Below are 26,020 nucleotides of genomic sequence, written 5' to 3' on the forward strand. Positions count from 1 at the left end.
TCCTCCAGCCCCCCCCGACCTCTTACTCACCAACACCAGAGTAAGAGGCACACGTGCACTCATCTGGACGTACCCCACTGCTTAAAGAAAACTGCATAACTTAGATTGATTCTTTTTGTCTGAGGCTTTGAGACAAAACGATTGATTGAGGCTTTTTGTCTATACCTAGCTCTAGAGTACAAACTAAATATGATGTAGACCAGGGGTCAGCAACCTTTTTTAATGGCAGGCCACACCAGAGTAAGAGGCACACGTGCACTCATCTGGACGTACCCCACTGCTTAAAGAAAACTGCATAACTTAGATTGATTCTTTTTGTCTGAGGCTTTGAGACAAAACGATTGATTGAGGCTTTTTGTCTATACCTAGCTCTAGAGTACAAACTAAATATGATGTAGACCAGGGGTCAGCAACCTTTTTTAATGGCAGGCCAGCACTTGCAATCTAGTCACAACTGTTGGCTGCAGATTTCATGTTCCTTCTTCAGCCATCCCTGCTCTGAGTGGAGGGCTGCTCTCTTGCTCCAGTAAATAAGCACTGAAAAGCGTGGTGATCAACAGTTTGGACCATGTAAGTCTGCATCAAAGGTATACAGATATGGCCACAGGATGGGGTGGGGTGCTGAGGGTGACAGAGCAGCCCTCTGCACAAAGCATGACTGGAGGGGCAGCAGAGGTTGGCTGGCTGTTAGGAAAAGGTGGAACAGATCTGACCTTCACTGGTCTGAGACAATCTTCACAGGCAGGGTCCAGCCTGTAGGCCATAGATCGGTGACTTCTGATTGTAGACACAAGAAAACTAGACAGGATCCTGCAGATCAGTGATTCCAAAAAGGTGAGCTGGAGCATGCTAATGTGCGGTGAGAGGGGTAAAAGTGTGCTGCTAAAAATGGGCTGGATTAGACCTTGATTATGCTGGGTCCCGCATGTAGGATTAGGCCCATGACGGGACCCAGCCCATGGTGACTGAAGTATGCTGGCAATTTTAATCCAAAAAAAAGTGCGCCACCAGTATCAAAAGTTTGGGAAACACTGCTACAGATGAATGTCAGCGATATGGGGGAAGCAACAAGAGCTTTTCAAAGATTACTGAACCCCACAGAGAGTACTTTGGAAACAAAAGCGTGTTAAGAGTGAGGGTTTTGGCTTGTAGCTGTATTGGTCAGGCTGAATTCGATATCTTCCATGTTGCAGGGGTTTGGGTTGTAGCCGTGTTGTTAAGAGTGAGGACCTTAAATGCTTGTAGAGCTATGCTATTAGTTAGTCCTGGATTTTGCATATGAAACAGTTACCCTGAAGAGACAAACTTTATATATATTTTACACTAAAATGAAGTAACAGTTTCATGGTAATTGATACTGTTTTGTAACACATCAGTTCCAGTTTCTGCCTTGTTAAACACTTTAAAGCTGTTTCAGTGCTCTCAGCTTCCCTTCCAGGACCAGTGGGAACTCTGTGAACTACGGGTTTATTCATCTTTACAACCCCAGTTGGGAATGTTGAATTGTTCCAAATTTCACATTTTGCTTGAGCAGTATCTGGGTCTCCATGCCAAGACTGAAAAAGCAGTTGTGGACAAAATCTTGTCATCCAGTTTGCAAACTATGTGACCACATGTGTGTGTGTGTGTGTGTGTGTTAGCTTTCATATAATTATCCAATTAAGAAGGAAAAAACCTCTTAAAGTAAAGCTTGATTGTTAGGAATAGTTTGTCTATGTAGATTTTGGTTGGGTTTTTTTTTTGGCGGCGGGGGGGGGGGGGGGTGTTATTGTCTCCAAAAGTCTTTTTGACTTGGCGTTTGATTAATTGTTCTGATGTGATAGGGCTTGATTTAATGCTTAATGAAAACAATTGGGCTAGGTATAGAAATTCAAAAAGCCCAAGGCAGAATTGATCTATGTTACATGACTTTCTGTGAGAGGTATCATTTAGATTAGTAACAAACAGAATATACATTCACCCTCTGCTGGGAGGGGGAGGCACATTGACTGTCTATCTTGGACCGCATTCCATCATTTTAAAATCACTCTATGTGTGCCCAACTTCTTTTCTGTTACAGGTTTAGACGGGTTTCCAGTTACCGGAGGGAGGGGGAAATAACCCCCCTCCCTGCCCCCTTGCCTCTGGCCATGCCCCCGCCCATACTCCAATCACCATGGGCTGGGTCCCATCATGGGCCTAATCCTACATGCGGGACCCAGCATAATCAAGGTCTAATCCAGCCCATTTTTAGCAGCACACTTTCACCCCTCTCACCACACATTAGGGGGGAGTGACCATGATGAGGGCAGCAGTCCCTCTCATGGTCTCCTGGAGCACAAGCCTTTTCTCTGCAGGGAGCTGCTCTGCAGGTGGGGGAGGGATTGGGGCGGTCAGAGCTGCTGCAGACTGCACAGGGTGAGTGGTGGTGCACTGTGGGGGGGGTCACCCCTCCAAGCCCCAGTACCGACACTTGCCCCATACAGTCTGTGGCAGCTCTGACTGCCCAAGTGCCACTCCTGCTCCTACCCGCACTCTGGAAAACCATGAGAGGAGCTGCTGCCCCCATCACAGTCACTCGCCCCTGACCATTCCAGCGGCAGGGGTGGGAGCCAGAGGCCAGCTGGCATGGTCCCCTTAGGTGAGGGGGCAGGGAGGGAGTTATTTCCCCCTCCCTCTGGTGTCTGGCAGAGGGGACAGGGAGGGGGCTTATCCCACCTCTCACCCCATGCAGGAAATGATTGGCGGCAGCAGCCAGGGCAGGCAGACCCTGGCTGCTGTCCTGATGGGGTGAAGGGGGAATAAATCCCCTCCCTGCCCCCTCTGCCTCAGGGAGCTGTGCCAGCTGGTGTCTGGCCATGCCCCCACCTCTGCTGGTGCTGCAGTGAGGGGGGAGTGCCAGGCGGATCCTGGCTCAGGTCTATAGTACAGGGAGGGAGATTTAAACCCTCTCCCTGGCCATTTCGCTTCAGGTTATTCCTGGGGCTGACGATGCACCCTCCCTTTGCCCCCTCCCCCCTGCCAGCACAGCTTCCCTGCAGCTGAGGGCATGCTCTAATGCCCCCCAGCTCCCATCCTGAGCAACAACAGACATGTGCCTGCATTTCCTCAGTCCTGAGGGAATGTCTGTTCACTTGCAAATTGGTTCAATCTAGGCAGGTTAGACTAGCCTGCAAAGATTGAATCAATTCAGGATCCAGCTTTTTGAATGTCTGTCCTTAGCCTTAATGATCATTATGGCTAGGGACAGAAGTTGCACATAAACTGGCATACATGATCATAAACTAGTTTAACCTGTAACAGACCAGAAGTTCAGTGTGCACATAAACCGCTTTCAAAATGGTCAAACCCAGTTTAAGATAAACCTGGATGAAGTAAGTATCAGATTTAACTGATTTAGGTCAAACCAGTTTATCAAACTTCTGTCCCAGATCCCTCCTGATCCAAGTTAACTCATAGCCCCCCAGCATCCCAGGATGCTTTGCAGCTCTGAACTATGCTGTCTGCTCCAGCAGAGAAAGGCTGGCCCAACCCCCCTGCTGTCACAGGACCGAGGCAGTAAAGCCTCTTCCCTAACCTCTGTCAACACAGTGGGGCGGGGGTGAGGGGGCAGGGAAACAGCCCTTCAGCACCCCCTAGCCAGGTCTGCGCAGCACAAGGGAAGGGAAAGGACCCTCTGTGCGGCTTATTGTCCCCTGCCTCCTCCCCCTAAGCCCACAGGCACTGGAGCTGGGCTGGGATCCCTTAGCCCTGCCCCCTTGCCAACTGCCTTTGCCTTTGAGGGCCTGGGGGTGGGGGGCAGGGGAACACACCCAGCCAGCCTAGCACTGGAATCCCAGCTGAAGACTACGTGGCACTGAAGGAAAAGTCCTTTTTGCTGGGCTTTTCACCTCCCTGCAGCCTAGACAGCGTGGCTGGGATCCCTTAGCTATGCCCCCTTGCCAGCTGCCATTGCCTCTGCAGAGCAGGGAACACACCTGACAGGTCCAGCACTGGCCCCAGCTAGGGTCTGCATGGCCTGGGGGGCTTTTCTCCTGCCTGCAGCCTAGAGAGCAGGGCTGAAATTTTTTAACCCTTCCCCCTTGCCAGCTTTCCTTGCCTCCAGAAGGTGTGCAGGGGTGGGGAAGGGGGAGCCCCTGAGGGACCATGCTGACTGGTAGGAAGAGAGAATCTTCCACCTACACCAGGGCCAGGGCTCGGGGGACCTTACCCTGCTCAGGGAACTGCGCAGTCCTGGGCTGGAGGGACTGGTCCTCCTGCACTATGGGAGAGGGACCAAGCCCCTGTGGGACCATAGGGATACATGTGAGGGGGGAAATCCCCCCTCTGCACTGGGGGGCAGGGCTGGGGGGACCCGGCCAGGGTGAGGAACCCTCACTGCAGCACAGGGATCAGGCAAGCACAGGGCTGGAGGGACTGGTCCCCCCGGGGGGAGACAGCAGGGGGTTGGTGTCATGTACTGGGCAGCCAATCAAGGATCAGCCCAACTTGGCTGCATTTGGGTTCCCTTGGTAATGGCCGGCAGGCTGTGAGGCATGCCTCTAGTACCCCCCAGCTTCTGGTGTGGGCCATTGCAAGGGTCTAGCTGCCTTTCTGGTTTCGAAAGTGAACATTGGTTTACTTTATTATCTGTTCAATCTACACAATTTAGAGAAACCTGTGAAGATTGAATCAATTCTATCTTGGGCTTGTTGACTGTCTGCACTTAAATCAGATTGCCCATATTATTCCTTATAATAGGATTCTACTGTATATCACAGCAGTTCTTAGTATGAAGTAACTTTCTTTTCTGAAACAACATTGTTCACACAGTTTATACAGGAGAAGAAGAATGCGTGCACATTCCGCTTGTTATATTTCTTGGGTCAGTAGATAATTTATTATGAGCCTGTCACATTTCCTTTGTTATGATACCTCATATTAATGATCCTCTGCATGAGATGAATAGTAAACCTTTATGGCAATCCTTGTTGGTAATATCATGGCTACTCCAGAATGATAGTAGTTGGGTGGAAAACTGCAATTTGGTAACTTACACCTGACCTATTATTCTTTGCAAACTCGGAGTAAATTAACTCAAGAATAAAATAAGATTTACTCAGTGTGCTGATGACTGCGATTTGAGTTTAAGATTATTTGCCAGAGCTGGAAGTGGTCGTTCCAGAAAAAGTGACAGACTAAGCTTTTAAGGCAAACAGTGCTGTACTACAGAATGACAATTTCCCCTTAATCTGTATTTGCAAATAGATCTTGCAGGCCTCTGTTTTAGTCTGATCCATTCAATAATTCATATGGCATTCCATATGTTGGGGTGAGAGTAAGGTGGAATGGGTAGGAGGGGAGGGAAGAGATGTTTGATCCAGATCTTTCTGCCATTTCAGTTAATTTAATACGGTTAAAGTGTCATAATGTGAGCAGATGGATGTTGTGCAGAGATATGTTCTCTAGCACATGATTCTACAGGGCTAGACTGAGGCTTTGCAGGCTGTGATCTGACTGGGCATGTGTAAAGGAATAGAGGACAGATGCCTTTTGCTTATAGAGAACAGAAGGAACTGGGGAAGGATGAGTAATGCAAGGGCTCCAAGTGCTGTGTGCTCTTGGTGGGAATGCACCAGTATTCTGGATGGCTCTGTACAGGTTCATGAGGCAGAAAGGATTGGGAAGAGCTGATTGCACTCGTGTATGTGTGCAGGAGCTTGCAAGAATCTTGGAGCTTTGGTTCATTTTCAGTATCAAACCCAGCATATTTTCTCTAGACATGCTTTGTGTTTCTCATTTTGTCCCATTCTGTTTCATGCATTGAATTCTACAGATACACTTAGGGTTAAATATAAAGGTCCTAATTCTCATCTTACATACACTAATTTGACATCAGTAAAACCATATGCTTCAGTGATATTACTCTCAGTTTACCTTTGTATGTAAGGCGAGACTCAGGCTCAGAAATACCAGTCCCTTATGTCATATAGCCTAATGCGCAATGCAGTCACAATCCTTTCCGGGGTGTCTGGAGCTAACGGAATACAATTAATATGCACAGATAACCACTGCACTACTCCTCATTCTTCACTCAGGGCAAAACCCTGCTCCAAGAATGTAATTTTTTTTCACTGAGCAAGGCCTTCTGATTGAAATCTCAGCATACTCTGGGATGGGGTATGTCTGGTCTGTGTTTGTTGTTTAGCTAGCTCTACTGAGTCCCAATCCATAATGAAAGCTCCTGGGTGCTACCATTATACAAATTTAGGATGATAGTAAGAATGGGAGAGGCACTTAAAAACGTTTGGATTTTGATTTGGAATACCTACTCCCTTTGCGTGGGTAGTTGCTTGTTCAGATAATCTGTTTGACTCCAGTAGGACCTCCCATCACTGCTAAGAAAAGTTCTGCCACTGAGTTTGTAAATTTGGGTCCTTACTTCTGCTTATGTCAGTGGGAGCACTGCTGAAGTAACAGTTGCAGGGTTGAGCTTTTACATGTTACTTTGTGTTTCTTTAGATGCATGTGCTAGGGCTGTTGATTTTGTTTTTTATAAAACTTATTCAACTTTAAACTTGGACATTTTCAGGAATTTCCAGTGCTAGAAATGAATAATTGTTCATGCCCCAAGGTGATCAACATCGTTCCCTTGTGCTCCTGTTTGTTGGTTTGCCTGCCTGTCATCTAATACAATGAAGAAAACAAGGCTGAGAGGGGACCTGGTAGCAGCTTACAGCTACACTACGGGAGTATTTCAAGGGCTCGGTGAGCAGCTGTTCACCAGGACACCCCAGGGGAAAACTAGGAGTAATGGCCACAAACTCCTGGAAGACCATTTCAGGCTCAACATTAGGAAAAAACTCCTTCACAGTTAGAGTATCCAGATTCTGGAATAAGCTCCCTCCAGAGGTGGCGCAATCACCTGCCTGGAAATCTTCAAGAGGAGACTAGACAGTCACCTTGCTGGGGTCACCTGACCCCCAGTTATTTTTCCTGCTTGGTACAGGGGGCTGGATCCAATGATCTTCCAAGGTCCCTTCCAGTGTTACAATCTATGCATCTATGAATGAATCGATGAATGCATGTACTCTCTTTGGGTCTCATTGTTTGTACAGTAGTCAACATAGTGCCAGCCAAAGAGTACTACCCCTGCATACCCTTAATGGCCATTTGGAAGTGTTCTGGGATGGGGGAACCATTGCATGGCACAGGCACACTGAATCTGGAGCACTCTGGGACTTGCCACACTTCAAATGCATATCTTCTCTATTTAGACTGCAAAATTTTCAGGGCAGTGAAGACCTCTAACTGTGTCCATGCAGCACTCTTTACTCTGGGACCCTCCACTCTCTTGGGGTGTCTTAAGTGCTATTTTCATAAAAATAAATAACAGGAATAATTTACTGGGTGGTATGGACAAGGTCCAGCTCTCACTGCCCATTTGTCATCATCCTTGCTGAAAATGGGGAGATTCAATCCATCACCTTTCATAAATTTAAAAATAACGCAGAGGGCTTGTTTTTTTTTTTCTTTTTTAAAGCAGACAAAACCTTGAGCCATGAAATTTAGAAGCAACGTATGGAGATGTGGTGAATAAAAATAAAATTAGACTGAGAAAAGGCCTTAAGCTTTTCAGCTTATTCTGCTCTCTGAGTGCTTTCTCAGATGGCAAACACCTGCTCATACATGGAAATTTGGGATGTGTTGTCAAGAGCCTTTCTGTCTCCAGGTGATACCTTCCTTCTGCCACTGTAACTGCTTTCTACAAATGAAGCCCATTGTTGCAGAGTAGAATGTGTTAGCTGGGCACTATTAGCTGTCTTTTAGGTTCCCAAGGTGTAAGATCACTCGCATCAAAAAATGCTGGACTCTTTCCACCTTAGCTAAATTCTGTAGTCTTTGATGCTGAGTGTCATTAAAAAAAGAAGCTTTTTGGGCCTGGGTAAAGAGAGTAGAAGAGAGGACAGTGTTTTTAATCTTTCCATAGGCATTCAAAGAAGTGGTTAGCCCTTACCACACTTTCTTGCTCTTCTTGTATATTCTGTGCTGCTAGCCCCTTTCCTTTCTTTCAACTTTTGAAGTCAGCTATAACTTGGCACACATGTTACACCTTTCATTCAGGATCTAAAAATACTTTACAAGGCATTAATTAATCACATTTTGCAATGCCCCTGTGATAGGGTTAAATGATCTTTTATCCATTTGGGATAAACGGAGGCATGAAACCATAAATTTGCTCTACCTTTTAATTTTTACTGTTTCATATTTGGACGCCTCTGCCATCATAGTTTGTTCTATCAAGGACAGTTTCTAGGGTTTTATCCAGACTTTTTTTTTTTTTAGACAGCCCAAGCAATGAAGCTTCCACTACTTAGAATACTAGAAAATTAGAGTTTCCATGATATATATCATATCATATTATGTAAGTATGATTTCTTCATTCTTCTCCATGAAGCCTTCTGTAGCCTAACACTGCAAGAGGATTTTCTTGCTCCACTGACCCAAAGTTCCCTTTCTCATTATACTTATTACCTCTTTTGCTCCACCTTTCAATAACATTTAGCCATCTCTTCTACACTTAGCACTTAACCAAGGTATGAATACTGTCCTCTTCAGATGTCCCCCTTACATCCCCGATTCATTTTAGTTGCCTTTCTTCCAATCTCCTTCCATGTTGTTAGTGTCTGCCTGGTACAAGGAGAGAGAGCACAGAAAATCAGTGACAGAACTAGAAAGAGCATGAGAGAGTCCATATACGACTTAAGACAAGTCTTGCAGCTTTCAGGTCATTAGAGTTGTAGCAATATAAAGAAACCTCTCTTGGAAGGTTCACAGGGACTCTGACCTGATGGCACTCCTGGGAGTTTCTGGTTCTCTGGAGATTGTTTTCTGAATCTCTAAAGGACCCTCCTCTCCTCTTTCCAGCAGTACCATACTTAGACTGCTGGTGGCCCTGGGCAAACTTTTAGTATCATCCCCCCTTTTGTCAGAGATAATGATAAGAATAATTTAAAAAATCTATTTTCAGACTCTTTCTGTCTGGGGCGGCCACCTGTTTCGCCCATGCCTGTGTCTAGCCCTGCTTTCCAGCACACCTCAAGAGGTACCCTGTTAACTTGGAAATCTTTCAACAGATTGCCTGGTAGACAGCAAAGCCTTGACACCTGTGCCACCCCCCCCCCCAAAAAAAAAAAAAGGAACCCCAAACCTCTCCTCATCCCCCTAAACACCCATACTTTGTAATTCTGGTCTTCTGTTCAGAAGCAAAACTGCTTCTCCTATAGCCTGTGACAGCTTAGGCATTGGGGGGCAAGTGGGTGTTGCAGGGACAGATGCTCTGTAACAGACTGCCTTTGCTGGTGTAAATGAATGACTGACTGATTTTGCCTTCTTATGGCTGAGGTTTCATAGCCTATGTGTAGGTACGTCATTGACCTCTGCAAGTTCGTTCCTCAAGTGCTAATGGATCTATGATTTTAGAAGTAGGAAACAAAAGTTCTAGTCTCAGTGCCTTCTGGATGCATGAGAGATTTATAATAGGTATGTTCACTGTCTTTAGCATTGTGCTTTTTGTTAGAGGTCCTGCTGCCAAAGGAAGCAGAATCCATCTACTGTAACATCAACTGCTTGGGAATGCTCCCCATTGACACTCCCAAGAAACAGCACATGTCCCCTCCAACCCTTTCACTGTTAACTGTCAGCAGGGGAAAACAAACATTTCCTCCCCTAGTGAAGGCCTCAGCAGTAATGGCTCTAGACTTTGTCGTAAACACATGGTCTCTATTCAGAACCTTGGCTATGTGTGGGTAGGAGAACGAGAAAGATGGGGCAGAAGTTACCTAAATATGGTACCATAAGGGTGTAGCAGGGCTCTGGCAAATATGCAGGTGAAGCCATGTGTGGGAAGACAGCAAGAGGGCCGAGATGTGCAGTCAAGCTGACTGGTGAATAGGCAAGGGGTGTGCAGAAAATAGGGAGGGGGTGTGCAGAATTAGTAGTAGGGATGAAAAGAGAGGAGCGAGATAGAAAAGGCAAAACAGATGATGAATTCAAGAATGAATGGGGTAATGGGAATGTTGAAGACAAGCAGGAAGAAGTCTAAAGAATGACTAGGAAAGGAAGGATGGTAAAGGGAAGAAGGTAAATAGTTTAAAGAAAAAGATGGGAGAAAATGCACAAGAATATTAGAAAGAAAGAAGGAAAGAAGAAGAAGAGGGAGGAAAATCTACTAAGATTACTTATATTTATTTAACATAAAGATTATTGCCAGGATTTGCAGAACATAAAAATGTAGAAAATGGCTATTACCCCCCACCCCCACAAAGGTGAAGCCAGATAGGGCTTAGATGGGGGGTTTTCTTTTTGTAGTTGATGTTGTCTCCACGTGGTGGCTGTCAAGAAATTCTCTTCCCTGCTTTGGATGTCGTTTTAGAAGCAGAAAACAGGGTAGAGGGAAGCAAATTTGACCTGAAAATGTATTATTTAAAAAAAAATTGATAAAAAAGTAGTTTGGATTTTCTATTGCATTTTTGGAATGGGAATCTTTTGGGATGGGACTATAGCTAAGGCTTGAGCCAAGTAAGGCTCTTCGAGTAACAGATCTGGGAAGGAGAAGTTGAGTTAGAGAAAGGGAGGGATCAGCATCTGAGAGGAGGTCAATCTGTTGTAGGAAAGTAAGCATATGAAAAGCATAATACCTCTGCTTCTCAGCAGTGCAGTGGTTAAACACATTAAGGGATTTCCAGTGCCTGCCTATGAACAGTGGAATCAGTTTCAGAAACACTTACTAGGAGTTATTCCTAGAATTCCCAGTCCCTTGATGGGCTAAACAGATGACATCTTACAGAAAAATATCAAAATACCCTGGAAAAATGTCAAGTATTAGCAAAGGCTCAAAGCTTTTCCAGATGTGATTTTTTTCCCTTTCTGAATCAAGCAGCCCTTCTATAGCAGGTGTAGGTATTCTACAGGCAGTGTTTGCACTGTGGCTTTCATATGTAAAAGCAGTTCTCTTGATCTGATTCTACTCTGACTGACTTTAAATGACGAAGACTCTGTCCCATAGTGTTATGATCTTTCAAGTCACAATGTGTAGACATTTTCAGCATCATCTGTATGGCTCCGATCACCATAGTACCTGAGGACCTAACAGTTTTTTATGTATTTAGCCTCCCTGCTCCCCTGTGAGGCAGTGAACTACTGTTACCCAGATTTTTACGATACGGAGAGACTAAGTAATTTTTCCAAAGTCATGGAGAGTCTGTGACACAGCAGGGAATGGAAATCATTTGTCATGTTATAGATCAGAGCCCTAACCCTGGGATTACTTTCTATTTATTATTACTATTATTACTACCATTCCTATTGTCATTATTGTCATTGTTATTATTTAGGATAAGACTCTGCTGGCGGGAACCATTTATATCTATATTTGCCTAGCACAAGGGAATCCTGTCTTGGTTATGGCCTTTAGGTGCTGTTAAATGTAAAATACTGGTAATGATGATAATATCCAGTTCTGTGGGTCTCTCTAAGCCTGTGTTTTGTTTAGTCATTTGAGCTGTGATTTTTTCAAAGGAGCTCAGGGAATTAGGCATTTAGCTCCTATGGAAAGTGAAGTTTAAATCTGAGACCTGTTTGAAAGTCATAGTCTTATGTCATTAACCACTGTCATGTGTAGCATTAAATACCCTCTTTGCACTCACTTGGGGGCGAAATATGATTGAGATATCTTGTTATAGCTCCGGAAGTGTGAGTCTGAGTCTTGTTCCACTCACAACAAAAGCCACGCTGAGTCTAACAAGCTGTAAATGGTTCCCTACTTATTTGGGCTGTGGAGTCAAAGGAGGCTGAATGTGATGCTAGAAACTGGCGTGTCTTAACCACCCTATCCCAACATGCCATCTGTTCTTGAGCTGACCTTTGTACTCACTTTGCACAAGTGTAAATGATTGTGCTGAGGGTCTGATTTAGGGTTGTGTATTTGACCAGTCAAAAAATACATGATCAAATATTTTCAAATAATGGTCAAATATCTTAAGCATGAATTTATTAGAACAGTGAAGAGAGAGACTTTAATCTTCAATAGGTTAGCAATGCATGCTAATTCCAAAAAAGCAAGTTAGTTAACTGTTATTGTGAAACAATGAAATTTTAAAGAACTGTAATCGATTTTTACAACTAGCAACGTTTGTTAAGTGTGAATGTGAATGATATTTAAGACTGAGCAGTCCTTATTTTCCTTGGCTTTTATCCCAAAGCCCCAGGGTCAGCCTGAACAGTTACAGAATAAGAAGAAAAAAAAAAGAAATAAAACACACGAGAGGGCAAAAGTCAGATTTTAAAATGCAGTTATGCTAAGTAGGCAGCAAGCCAGCCACCTCTTCAAGCATTTTCCTCCTTGCATTTGAAAATGCCTGCAGTCACAGCTAAAAGATGACACTATGATACAATAAAAAAGGTAGACTGCCACCTATACAAGGACATTCTTGGCTTCATGGAATATTTGACAGTTTTTGACTGCAATCAAATAATAGGTTGCCAGTCAACAAGTCATTTGACGTTATATGACCAGTCAATTGATGGGCTTCCCAAACCTTGTTTGATTTTTCCTTATTCTAAGTCCTCTGTACATTACTCTGACAATGTAATCTATGTACAGTTTAATGCCACTTTACATATATGGAGCAGTTTTAAGAGGCATTAGTGCAAAACTGAGATTGGGCCCAAAGTAATGAGGAATAAGTGCATTGCCTTTCAGTGAGACTGCTCTTGAAGTCATGTACTGTTTAGTGATAATCATGGATACTGATTTTCTCTGCTAAAAAAAATCCAAAAAATCTCTGATAAAACCCCCCAAATTCTCTGATTAAAAAAACCTCAAATCTGCATTTTTCCATGATTAAAATGAAACACCACTATATATATGGGTATCAGTTGAACACAATGTTTTATTGACATAGTTACAGTTTTAAAGCAATTTGGAAGCCAAGCAGTGTCTCAATCATTATAATGAAATCAATTCTAAATACCTATATATTTTGGTGCTAAATTTTGGTTTATTTATCATGGAAAATCAGAGCTCCCTGCTGCTCCTTCACTCACTAGGATGCAGATTCAGTTGCAGCTGTCCCCCCTGCTGCTTTGAGGCCCCCAGACCCTACTTACCCCTAAGGCTGCAGGAGGCCTGGCTAGTCTCAGATTCTCAGCCCCAGCCCCTACCCCCTTCCCCTCCCTCTCCAGACAGGGCTTAGGTTTTTGCACACTTATGCAAGCCATTTATTGCAGGCTGGAACTCTACCAACCTGCACAGAGCTGTTTGCAAAAGGGGAACCCTATGGTTTCCCACTTCAAAGGGGAAAATCTGTATTTTTCTCCTTTGAAGTGGTAAATACACAATCTTCTCCTTTAAAGGGGGAAAATCCATGTTTTTCCACAGGAAACGAAAAACCCAGATCCCTCATGATAATGCTGGCATGCAAATCTGACCCTAAATGTTCTTAAAAGCAGATCATTGCCTGAGTCTTAACCTCAAAAAAAATCTACAGAGATGCCAGAGAAATAGTCTTTTCATGGCTCATTACTGACTTTATTAAAGTTTTTCTTTGAAAAATGGGGTTGGAGAGCCAACTAATGATACTTTCTTCATCTTTTCACTAAGTCTCCAAATAGGAAACAATAAGAGATGAGCTAAATTGAAGAGGGAATCATTGTTCCTTGTCTAAGTGAAAATGTATTCAGAGATTGCAGCTTAAAAACAAAGCACATACACAGAGCAGAGACTAAATCCTATAATAAAAGCCCAATTCTTTGTCACGAATCCATTTCCTTATAAGAGGTTGGTCAGACAGAGGAATTTACAGGTTATGCTTGAATGTAATAGATGTATTTTAAATAGATCTCTTTAGTTGGGCAAATTCTATTACTTTAACTTTCAATGACTAGAAGGATATTATAAATAGTAAGAAGGATAATACAAACTATGGATCTCATTTTACCATTCACACTTGTTTAAGTAAAGACCTGCAGGATCAGTCTGTATGTTGAATGTCCAAGGCTCCACTTGGTTAAAGTACTGACTTCAGTGCTTTATATGTTATGCGATGCTTCCCACTTGAGCTAGAATTAAAATTGCTGTGTTGAGATGCCATTAGTTTGAACATCTGTCATTTTTATGTTTCTTTTTTAAAAGGAGTTTGCCTTGTATTTACTTTGAGCTCACTGGTGGAAGACTAGCATTCATATCCATGCATACTGGTTACCTGATAAGAATAATTTTGTCACTGTAAGGAATTATAATGTCCTTAACTATTGACTTCTTTTTCTTTCTTTTTTGTTTTGAGTGCTTGAGGTTTTTGAATCATGACAGGAAACTACCATGCTACCGTTCAGCAAGGCTAATTGCTTTTTAGAACAGTTTGTTTTTGGAATATATATAATAGGACAAGTCCTCTGGCCCATAACTTGTTTCATTTATACTTAAAGTCTTTGAGGGATGGACCACCTTTTAATATATATTTATATTTGCTTAGCACAAAGGGATCCTGTCTTGATTATGGCTTTTATGTGTTATTGCACTGTAAACGTTAAATAGTGAAGACAAGGGCCAGTCATGGTTCTTAAGTCTCTCTGAACCTGGTTATAGCCTTAGTATAGATACTATATAACATTTACATTTGAGAGAGTGACATGTTCCAGGGGCTGGGGGATCTGATATTCTACAACAAGACTTAAATGGAGAACTCTCCTCATCTCTAACCAACATCTCCTCAATCTAGCAATATCAGGTTTGCTTTCTCCACATAGCATTGAGTCATAATGGAAGACTTTCAGAACAGTTCAGGGCCAAATTGTTATATGTTCATCAGAACCTGATTTTCAAAACATCTCAGCTTCCATTTAGACACCTAAACAAAAGCCAGATGTTCATAATGAAGTGCCATGACAGGGGCTGCTGAGTGATGACTAGACTGTCAAAAGAACTCTGGGTCTAACGTGATTATTTTCTTACATTAAAAACCCCTACTTTGCTATCTGAACAGGAGCTGAGCTGGTCTAAAAATCTGGTCATAGTCATGGAAGTTGAAGTCTTCTGAAGATCTGGCCCACACTCCTTGTATAGCTTGATGCTTTATGCCTTTCTGACTGCCCTGTAGCTACCTATCCTCTGATCGTACCACCCAGGTCACTCTGTCTAAAGGTAGCAGTTGTGGCCACAGACTGTCACTAGTGGAGCAGAGGAGCTACCATCACACCATGGATAAATATTAATTCAGGATTTGGTATAGTTACAAGGTGAGAAGCCCAGTACCAGCTGGTGAACAGCTTCCGAACCCTAGCATGGTACTCCAGGAACTCCAAAGGCATAGCTCGCTTTAGGATTTCATTAAGTTACCTTGGTCCTGGAGGAAAGACATCCACAAGTGGAAAATTTAATTTACTTTATATCAAAAGTGTAAATTAACTTTGAAACTTCTGGCATTAGGTTATTCAACTATCAGTTACATGAACTAAGGATCCAAACTACTTGCAAACTTGGCAAGTAGAATGAGGACCCATCTCATAAACTTTACTCTGTCCTTTACTAGTATCCTCTGCTCTCTTTCTGTGTTTCTATCTATCTATCTATCATTTTTATAAATATATAATGCTGGGCATCCTAACTTCCAAATGTAGGTTCCACATCACTGATTTTGGCCTTTATTAAATATCAGAGTAGACAATGCCCTGAAGAGATCCTTTTGAACTGTATAAAACTGTGGGGACTCCAGTTTGCTCAAGTATGTGGGAAGCCTATTTATCTCATCTTCAAGGATGAGAATTTCAGTTAGAGCAAGCTGGAGACTTTTGCTAAGTTTTTTTTTCAGAGGCCACTCAGCCCCACTGGATGGTATAAAGGTAGAAATCCTATAAAGGTCAGAAAGGATCATAAGAGGTTCTTTACACCAGGGATGGCCAACCTGCAGTAACAGTGCCACAAGTGGTACAGGCAGCCTGTCTGTATGGTACATAGTAGATCAGGGAGGAGGCAGGCAGCACAGTGGCAGATAGAGCAGGAAAGGAAGCAGAAAGCAGGGCAGCAAATCAGGCAGGGAAAAGAGATTGTAGTGGCATTTGGGGAGGACACAAGGCTAATTTGTGGCACGCCTGCCAAAAAAGGTTGGCCCCACTGCTTTAGTCCATCCTCCTCTTCTGAGGAAGGATAAAGTACATAGTCAAGACCCTACCTAAGAAACGTTTTGCTAACCAGTTCTTAAAAATCTTCAGTTAAAGTATCTTTACAACATCCCTAGGTGGCCTGTTCCACTGCTTCACTATCCTTAGAGATCAATTTTCCCCCCTAATACCTAATTGAAATAATCTTTGCTGCAAAGTAGGCTGATTGATTCCTGTCCTAACCCTAATGGACGTGGATAATGGATCACTTTTTTATAGCAGCTTTTTTGTATCGAAAGACTCTCATCATCTTTTTTCACATGTACTCTTTAATTTATCTGCATCTTTTTCTTTTTCTTTAGTGTGGTGCCTAATAGGTTCTTATTAAATTGCTTGCTTTTATTTGTTCCAGAATAATTTGTTCCAAAATCTTTCCATGAACTGGGCAAAAAAAACTCCAGCTGAAGCCTCATCAGCATGGAGCAGAGCTGAATAATTTCCTTTCAGGTCATCCATGCAGCACTCCTGTTTATACAGCCCAGGCTGTGAATTGCCTTTTTTCTCCACAGCATCTCATTGTTCTTTCTGTAGCCTGCTATGGCCCCTCTTCTGCAGTACTGTTGCCTAGCCAATTTTATTCTATTTATATGTTTGTGCATATGACTTTTCCTTTTTAAATACACTACTTTGCTCTTTTATGTGCTGAACTTCATACTGCTGATTTTCAGACAGCTTCTCTAATTCATCAGGATCTTTTTTTGAATTCTATTCCTGTCCTCCACCATGCTTGCAACTTGTGTCCACTTGATCACCTGCAAAGTTTATGATTGTGCTCTGTATTCTTTTATCCAAGTAGCTAATGAATGTTGAATAGCACTACACTCAATTTGAAAAGCCTTCCCACTCTGACACTTTTCCACTGATAACCAGGGATCCGGGTTTTCTGTTTCCCACAGAAAAACGGAGTAAAAAGTACTTCTGGTCCACTTTTGGGTCCTCCAGGAAGCATACTGGAGGGGCCCCCAGGCCACCCCGGCTCAGAAACTGCTGCCTCCTGGGTCTGGGGAGGCACCCAGGGTCCCCCCGCAGCTGACTGCTGAGCCCGGGGCAGGGGTGCAGGGCCCCTCCCCTGCATGCTTCCTGGCAGACCTGGAAGTACTTCTGGTCTACTTCCGGGTTTGCCGCCGAGCATGTGGGTCCCCCACCCAGTGTTCCTGTGGGATGCTCCATCCACCCCACCATCGCAGCATTCACGAGCCGCACCTGGTACCTTGAGGTCTGTAGAACAGACATTTAAAGCTGTGTCTACGGCCAAATCGCTGATTTTCCAAATCAGCATAGACTCTTCAGATTCGGATTTGACTGAATCAAATCGGGGACAGTGATCTGAATCAACAAATCAAATTACTGTCCCTGATTTCAGCCAAATCCGAATCAAATAGGACCCGTTTTGCACATCCCTATTGGGCAGGGCTGGGCCGGGGACTGCTGCTCAACCAGGCAGTGCATGGCACTGGGGGCCCAGGGCCACAATGCACAGCTGCAGAGCCCCAGCAGGGAGTGGGACAGGGCTGTGAGTGGCTTGTCCAAGAAGTGGAGTGGGGGAGGCACTCCCTGCCACGGTACACATTCCTGGGTGGCAGGGGGGACCCATGGCCCCCAGATCTGTGCACAGGCCAGAGGTGGGGACAGGCTGCCCACTGTGGGTGCAGGCTCCTGCCCTACTGCCCTCTCTCAGGGAATTCACAGCCTGGTGGGCATGACCCAGCATGGCAGGGCACAGCACAGCCATGCAGGAAATGTGCTTGCCGTGGCAAGCTCCGCACTGCCCTGGCATCGCATCCCCTGTGTGCATGGCAACTTTGATGGGCACAACCCCATGATGCTGCCTTCACTGCAGCTGCACATGCAGGGGGTGCATCACCAGGGCAGCGTGGAGCTTCTAGCGGCAGGCAGCTTCTCCACGTAACTGCTGTTCCATGCTGCACCAGGTCATGTCCGCTGGGCTGCGGTGGCCCGAGGAGAGGGCAGCAGGATGAGAACCTGAGCCTGCAGCACACAGCCCATGCCTGCCCCCACGCCCGCCTCACACAGATTTGAGGGGCACAGGTCCCCCCTGAGCCCTGGAAGTGCGTGCCACAGTGGGAAGCCGCTCCATCCCCACTCCCTCCAGCCTGCAGCAAGCAGGCAGCAATAGGGAGCTGGGATTTGCTCCACTGCAGTGGCTGCTGACTCCTGCCGAGGGCAGGGGGCTGTGGACCCGAGTCCCTGGCCCTGTAGCCTTGGCAGCTGGGGGCCCCCTTTAGCAGGGCTGGGGAAGCTGGGGCTGTGTGTGGGGGTGAGGGGCACCAGCAGGGCTGTGGGACGGGGGCAGTGAGAGGGATGAGCAGGGCCAGCGGGTTGTGGGGGGAAGTGAAAGGCACAAGCAGGGCCAGGGTGCTGTGGAGGGCCTTTAATTTTAAACACAGATTTTGGGGGTTTTATTAGAGAATTTGCGATTCTTTATCAGGGAAAACCGTGATCCTTGCTGATAACGTCTCTTTGACTGACTGTTTTTGTTTCATCCAGTTATGTACTGTTTTATAGCAATTTTCATCCAGCCCACATTTGCCTCTTTGGCATGTGAATGTCATATGGGGATGTATCTTAATCCTTTGAAAGTCAAAATATACCTTATGCTCTGCTTTCCTGTTATCCACAAGGCCAGTTATCCTGTCAGGAGGACATTAGATCAATTTGACATGATTTGTTCTTGACGGAATTATGCTGATTACTTTTTTATCATTTTACTATCTTCTAGGTCTCTATACATGAATTATTTTTATAATTCCTTCCAGTATCTTTTCAGGAAGACAAGCCAGCCTAACTTTCTGTAGTTCCCAGGTTCTTCTTCTTTAATCTTTTAAAACTGGATACTGACTGTCCTTCTTAGGGCCTTTGGACTTTCTTGTCCTCCATGAGTTCTTGAAGATAATTGCAAATTGTTCAGAGATTGCCTTGTCTAGTTCCTTAAGCACTCTAGGGTGAGTGGCATCAGGTCCTGCAAACTTAAATACATCCATCCTTTTTTAATATTCTTTACCTTGTCTGACTTTTGGTGTTTTTATAAATCCTTTTCTTTTTTCCTTCTATAACACTTTCTAATAGTAATTCAGTGTGAGCCTTATCTTTTCTTATTTTATCCCTGCATGCTTTTGCTATCCCTTCATACTCATTCCAGATTATGTGCCATTGTTTCCACTTTCTATATGACTTTTTTGTTAATTTTTAGGTTCCTTATAGTGCCTGAAGCACTCATACTCATCTGTTACTATACTTCCTATCTTTCCCCTACATCAGGAGAGTTTGTTGTTAAATATCTAAAGCCACTTCTGGACTGCCTCCTCCTGAAAGAGTCCAGTATGCAACCTACATGCCTTGAGGCATGTCTTGTACAAGATATAGCTAGTTCTTTCTTTGACATCATCTTGATGGGGTTAGACGGTTTTCAAAGGAATCATAGGTATGGGGCTTCAGGAGTTAGAACTAGTGATTTTTTTAAAAACCTTTTTCTCCCTTTTAATTTTGGGTCATTATTCAGTCAGTGCACTTATAGTTTTGGCAGTCAAAATATTGCTGAAAAGTTTAGTCTTTTGAATAACATATAAGTATCTGGATCATTAGTAGTAATAAGAAATCCCATTAGAATATTTAGAACAGTCAGAATGCTAAATCGAGTGTCCTGGCAACTTGGTTATTTGGGTCTTTTATCTAAAAAAAATACTTGTTTATCCAAAATGAGGTCATATTCCTCAGTGTATATCTAGAGCAATCCAAAGACCTTCACTTATCTCAGACTGTTTATTCTAATAACTTTAATCTCCCACCCCTTTCTGATAAATTATACCTGACTATAATTATATCTTCCTAAAATTTCCCTCCTTATTTCAATTGGATATAACTTCCTTTGCTTCCTACCATAAATTCTTGTGTAGTACTGTGTGCTGTTAAACAGCTGCTGCTGTTAACCCTACAGGCAGCCGAATTCCAGAGATGAGAGAAGTAATTTTTATGTACAAATAATTTGGAAAACCTTTTTGTGTAGTGCTTGGAGACCATGGTAAAACAGATTTGTTTTCACGTTATCAAGTCCAGGTCTCCATTCAATATAAAACTATTTTATACTTGGTATAACAACTGATGGAGCCTCATTGGAGTTACTCCTGATTTTCATGTTTGTAAGCAAAAGGAAAATGAGAATCATTATATCAATGCAGGAAATTTATTTTTACGGTGATGAAGACAGGAGTCAATCACAAAAAGTTAATGAATAAGCCTGCTGAATCTCCTATGTTAATTTCATAGCAAATGTAACCGTCAAAATCCATTGAGAAATACATTCAAGATGGTCATCCATGAAAGGAGCCCTCAATGTGATGTGTGATTGTGAATATGAGATGGATCAGAGGGAAGGTTAATCAGGATGTCTGGAAATAGGCACTGTACTGAGCATAGGACTGGGAGTCAGCAACCCTTATACGATAAAAGAACACATCCTAGTTTTATTGTATAACAGGTGCATTTACACATGCAAATGCTGCTAGATGGGTTTACTCCACAGTAATTTACAGTGGAGTAAACCCACCCTGGGCAGGCATTTAGGAGCAGATTTGCTGCCACCCTGCTGTGCTCCTCTGCAGCTGCCAGGGGGAGCTCCAGGCTCCTAGCAGGGGCTGGGAGATTGCTCCCTGTCCCTGGAAACTGCCTGCTGCCAGGGTGGGCTTTGATGGTGGAGCCCCGGCTAGGACAATGTCCCCCTGCCTACAGCTGGGAGCTCCTCACCCTGGCTCCTCAGTCACCTGCTGCTGGGGCCAGGGGACATTGTCCCAGCCCACGCTCCAACATTGGAGTTTGCCCCAGCAGCAGGCAGTTTCCGAGGCAGGGAGCAATTTCCCAGCCCCCGCTCCAATCGTGGAGCTGTGCCCAGAAGCTCCCTGCTGCCAGGGCGGGGGGACATTGTCCCAGCCCATGCTTCACTATTGGAGCCTGTCTCAGCAGCTGGCAGCTCCTAGGGACAGGGAGCAATCTCCTGCCCCTTGCTGCCTGGCTAACTGGGAGCAAATGTGCTCCTAGTCAGCCATCTACACATGCCTTACTGCACAGTAACTACTCTGCAGTTAAATTGTTACCTGCATTTGCAGTTAGTAAATTCACCAGAGAGTATACCAATTTACTGTGCAGTAAGCATCTGCATGTGTAGACAGTGATGCTTACTGCACAGTAAATTGATCTACTGTTCAGTAAAGCATCTCATACAGATGGGCACGCTGTGTAGTGAATCCATGTTTTTGCTTTGAAAAGGTAAAATATGACTGAAGACTTGTTTTTTTTTGTAAATACTTGTACAAAAATACACAGAAAAGGTAGGGGTTGATGCCCTTGCTAAATAAGAGCTGGACTAACATTTGAGGAGAGACATAAAGAAAAATCATGAGCACTTGTTTGTTAAAATTCAAAATTTTAAAGATTTTTTTTTAAATATTGGAATTACTGTAGAAAGTTTTCAGCTATTTCTTGAGTTTGTTAAAATGGGGGTAGGCATTGAAATAGTCAAAATGTGAAATGTCAAGGTAAAATGTAATTCAAATGCAAAAAATGAATCTGCTAGCTTTCATTCAAATATATTTAATGTACTGAGTGTTGCTTGTGATTTTGGTGGGGACTTAATTGTTGTAATGGATTGGGTATAAAATAAGGTAATTCAATTAGAAGCAGAAACAATGTTGTTTGGATTTATTCTTAGGGCATGTTTATGTGGAAACAGTTAGGAAAGCTAATTCAAATTACTTTTTAAAGTGAATCATTTAAAACCTTGTTAAACATTATGTGGACCCTCCAACTCAGAATTAAGGTGGTCTTAATTGAGTTTTGCACACTGTGTTGGAAGTGAGTTAAGATAAATCAGAATAAAACTTCCTTAATTGTGGATGAGCCTGTCCAAAATGTCCAAGCATACATTTAAGTGTGGTTTCACTTTGAATTCACAAATTTTTAGCTATTTTGAAGTAATTTTCTTTAGTGTCCCTGTGTAGACATGAATCTTAAGTAGAGTACTGGCACAGATGACATCTTTTAAAAGTAAGGAGCAAATCCTGCCAAGAGGAGCACAGGGAATTTGCTCTAGTATATAGGGTACTGTAGTAAAAGACAGGAGAACAAAGTTCTGATTCAGCAAGTTATGCAGATGGCTGCTTAATGTTTAGCACCTGAATAGACCCACTGTAGCCAACAGTCATATTCAAAACTTAACAATGAAACTTGTTTATGTCAGGGCCATGTTTTGTTAACATGTCTAACTGATAGTATATATGACACTACTTCACTTTTCTTTATTTCAGTTTCCCCAGCTGTAAAAAACAATCCCTGTAGATAGAGAGAGATACCCCTGTACATGTACATATGCGCACACACACACACACACACACTTTAAAATCCGGAGGCCATTGAAATCAGTGGAAACACTCCAGTTGACTTCAGTGGGGCTTGAATCATGTCCTAGATATCAAACTGTTGTTTTTAGTTACCTTTACTTTATTTTCAAAATTCAGAATATGAGGGAACTTTCAAAGATGCGTACAGCAATGAGAATACACAGGCACTCCATGGGAGGGGAAAAGGATATTATTGCATTGCTAAAGCATTATGCTCTGCTCCATCTACATGGATCAGTATGACCAGTTAGGGGGGTTGTAGATTCCAATAACTGAGCAAATGACCTGCCAACAAATTCAGGGACACCTCAATTACAAAAGGGGACAGTAAAAATCAACCTGTGGTTCCTAATCTGTAATGCAGAGATTGTCAAATCCCTCAAGACTTCCTTTTCAAAATGTACAATATGTAAAACCTGTTTAGGATTTGGATTGGTATAGTCACATAAACGGTGTGCTGCTGCTGCCTGTATGCAGTATGTGCTAGTGTGTATGCTTGGCAGTGGCACAAAGGGAGGCAGTTGATGATATTCATAGGATTAAAGGCCTGATTCCTGGGGACACACTTGGTTGGATGCAATTACAATGCCTCTCAGGCATTTGATACCAGAAACCCCTTGACAAACTGTTTGAGCAGACGCGAGTCGCAGCATCCTATTGTGAGTGAATGATGGCGGAGCTGGCTGGCTTGTCATCATTCTCGAAAATTCTGTGGCCAGTGAACTCCCTCTTCCTCTCCCACTCGCCCTCTTTTCCTTTTCACCACTGCAGGGACTTTTTCTAATTTGCAGTTTTCCTTTTCCTGACGTACACATGGTAGATACAAGCTGGTGGCTTGCAGACTGCGTCTGTCTGGAGATAGGCAGCAAGCTGATGGATAATAATGCTCCAGGAGAATGATTATGCAGCAGTTATTTAAGGATAGGCTTTTCGGGGTATGGCAGCGCATGAGCTGGTAATGATTTTCTTTTTAAAATATCAGCTTTATGTGATTTATGAACATTTAAAAAGACACCACCATTCTTGTGTGGAATTCAGGATTCAGTCTGCTGAATGTTTAGAGCTGCATTCGTACACATTGCATTAATTAAAAATGTATATATAATAATGCTGGTATCTCTTTATATATATTTTGTGTGTGTGTGTGCATGTATATTATCTGTATATCTTTGTACCAGTTTAATGAAAACAATTTTCTTCCTCCCCAAAGGCTGAAGAAAAGACTCTGTTGCATCAAAAATAAAATATATTTTTACTCTTTTTGGTTTATTTTAATAGATTCATCAGCCTGCATACACTAACTTGACGCACTGACTAAGATCTGCTTTTTCACAGATCAAAAAAGGTATGACGGCACATTTTATTTTAATATTTTTACAAACATTTAGGTATTTGAAGGTTATTGCTGATAGTGTCTTCTAGTAATGTCTGTATTGCTTCATTTTGTCATATTCTGCTATGCTACATCTTTGCATAGGTATTCAGTCTCATCTTACTATGTACACTAAAGTTATTTTCTACATGCATGTGTAAACTCAGACTACTTGATCTTTGTTGACTGCATTGTCAGATGGGCATTTCACCCGGGGAAGCTACCAAAGGCTGAAAAAGACTTCATTACCTGTCTGCCTGAGCTGATTTAATAGCCCTGTGAAAACTGTATAAAATCCTCCATCTGCATTGGGATCAATAACATTAGAAATGGGTTCTTCTTCATACAGGTTTGATTGTGACATAAATCTGTGCAGTAGGGGTTGGGGTTAAATCCAGTGACTTGCTCTTATCTAGTAACAATCTATCACAGAACACACAGCTGAAGGCAGAGATAGCTTAATATGATGTATCATATTCATGAAGGAAGGAAGGGAAATCACTAACCCTTTCCGTTCTGTCAGAATATGTAGAATACCTCAGCTTGTGGTTTCATACATGGAATTTTAATAGGCTGCCAATGAGGGGCAATGCTGGAGTAGCATGTCATGTATATTTTTTATATGTCATTCATGTTTAGGAGCCTGCTTCTGCATGATGATACAAAAAAGACTAAATCTGTTTTTTAGGAAGATTTTTTTGCCAATACATAAATGAGAATATGTAGTCATCTCTTTCTTAGTATCTCTGTTTTGCTCTAATTCTTTGATGCTAGCTTCATAGAATAGTGAAAAAATAGTGAACCCTGCTAGTGAGGGCATACCTTCATAATGAGGACTTTGCAAGCTGGTATGTTTGGGTGGGATTTTCAATTGCCTATATGATTTAGGAGTAAAGATCATATTGGCTTCCAATGAATCTAGTATTTTTAAAACATTTAAGCAGTTTTGAAAATCCTACCCTTTGTCTCCTGCCTAGACAGGATATTTATGATCATCACCTATTCACCTTTTACCTGTTATATTTCTCCCAGCTTCTAACCCATAACCTTCTGTGTTCACTCTACACGTTTGTTCTTCTTATACATGTGTGTGTTTGTTAGGATGGGCCCTAAATTTTCACATACTTCACTACTATGTCTCATCTAGCTTTCTAAAGGGCATTGCAAAAATGAGATGGAAAAAAAAAAAAGTAAAGACATTTTCAAAAAAGACAGATCTTGTGGTATTACTAGATGGGATGAAACCAGGAATCATGGAAACTTTGTGAGAATGCCCAGTGTTCTTGGAATTGTAGTCCAGTACCCAGAAACGAGACATTTGATTAAGTTTTGGGTAAGCATGCAAACTCAATAGAACTTTTGGCCTTCTGGAATTCCTGAGAATGGTCTCTTATTAACAGCACTGATGACAACAAAGTTCACTTTGAAATCAGGTTAATAATACTTTTATGTAACACAATGTCGCCAATCATTTTTCAGGCACAGTTGATATATAGGTTCTGTTTCTGAAGCAAAGTGAACATGGTTTGCAGGTTTTCAGCTGGTCAGCTAATCCATTCTAGTTCTCACATCACGGATAGTAACTTCCTAAAATTTCCCTGTTCTCTAGACCATTTTACTTCTTGTTGAGGAAGAGGTGCTTTTGCTGTCTTACGGATCTCCCTGGATAAATAAAGTTCTTCAAAGGAAGTCTTCATTTGTTGTTTTCCAGAGGTTTCTTTTTAAAGTAATCTGTCCCTGATCTGCATTAACATTAGACTTGACAAAGTTGAGGGGCAAGGACAGCATAATGTAAAAATGAAACAAAACCAGGATTCATGATAAATAGCTTCAACAATTATTTGCAGCGCAATTCAAGTAATTTTCCTTTCCTCCACTTTTAATTTCACTTCCAGTATCCAAGGGCAACAAGCCAAACTGCAGTGAGTCCAGGTTTATTAGTGCTTTCCAAATTGTTTCAAGGACTAACAGTACTTACTGGTTTTGATGTCAATATTTAAGGTTTTGCTGCAGCATTGGAGACTGGGAAAAGAATGTTCTATACCCAGATAAAAATATACAA

The 26,020-nt window shown here is 42.8% G+C and overlaps 1 long non-coding RNA gene across 1 annotated transcript in view; it reads left to right on the top strand.

Annotated features, from left to right (window-relative positions):
• LOC112551164 overlaps positions 1-26,020 on the top strand; it is a 131,214-nt gene that overhangs the window by 53,067 nt on the left and 52,127 nt on the right. The window contains exon 2 of the long non-coding RNA XR_003095358.1: positions 23,865-23,931. This is a non-coding gene — a long non-coding RNA (uncharacterized LOC112551164). The remainder of the gene's footprint in view (positions 1-23,864; positions 23,932-26,020) is intronic.

The sequence above is a fragment of the Alligator sinensis genome, unplaced genomic scaffold (assembly GCF_000455745.1).
Source record: "Alligator sinensis unplaced genomic scaffold, ASM45574v1 scaffold699_1, whole genome shotgun sequence".
NCBI lineage: Eukaryota > Metazoa > Chordata > Crocodylia > Alligatoridae > Alligator > Alligator sinensis.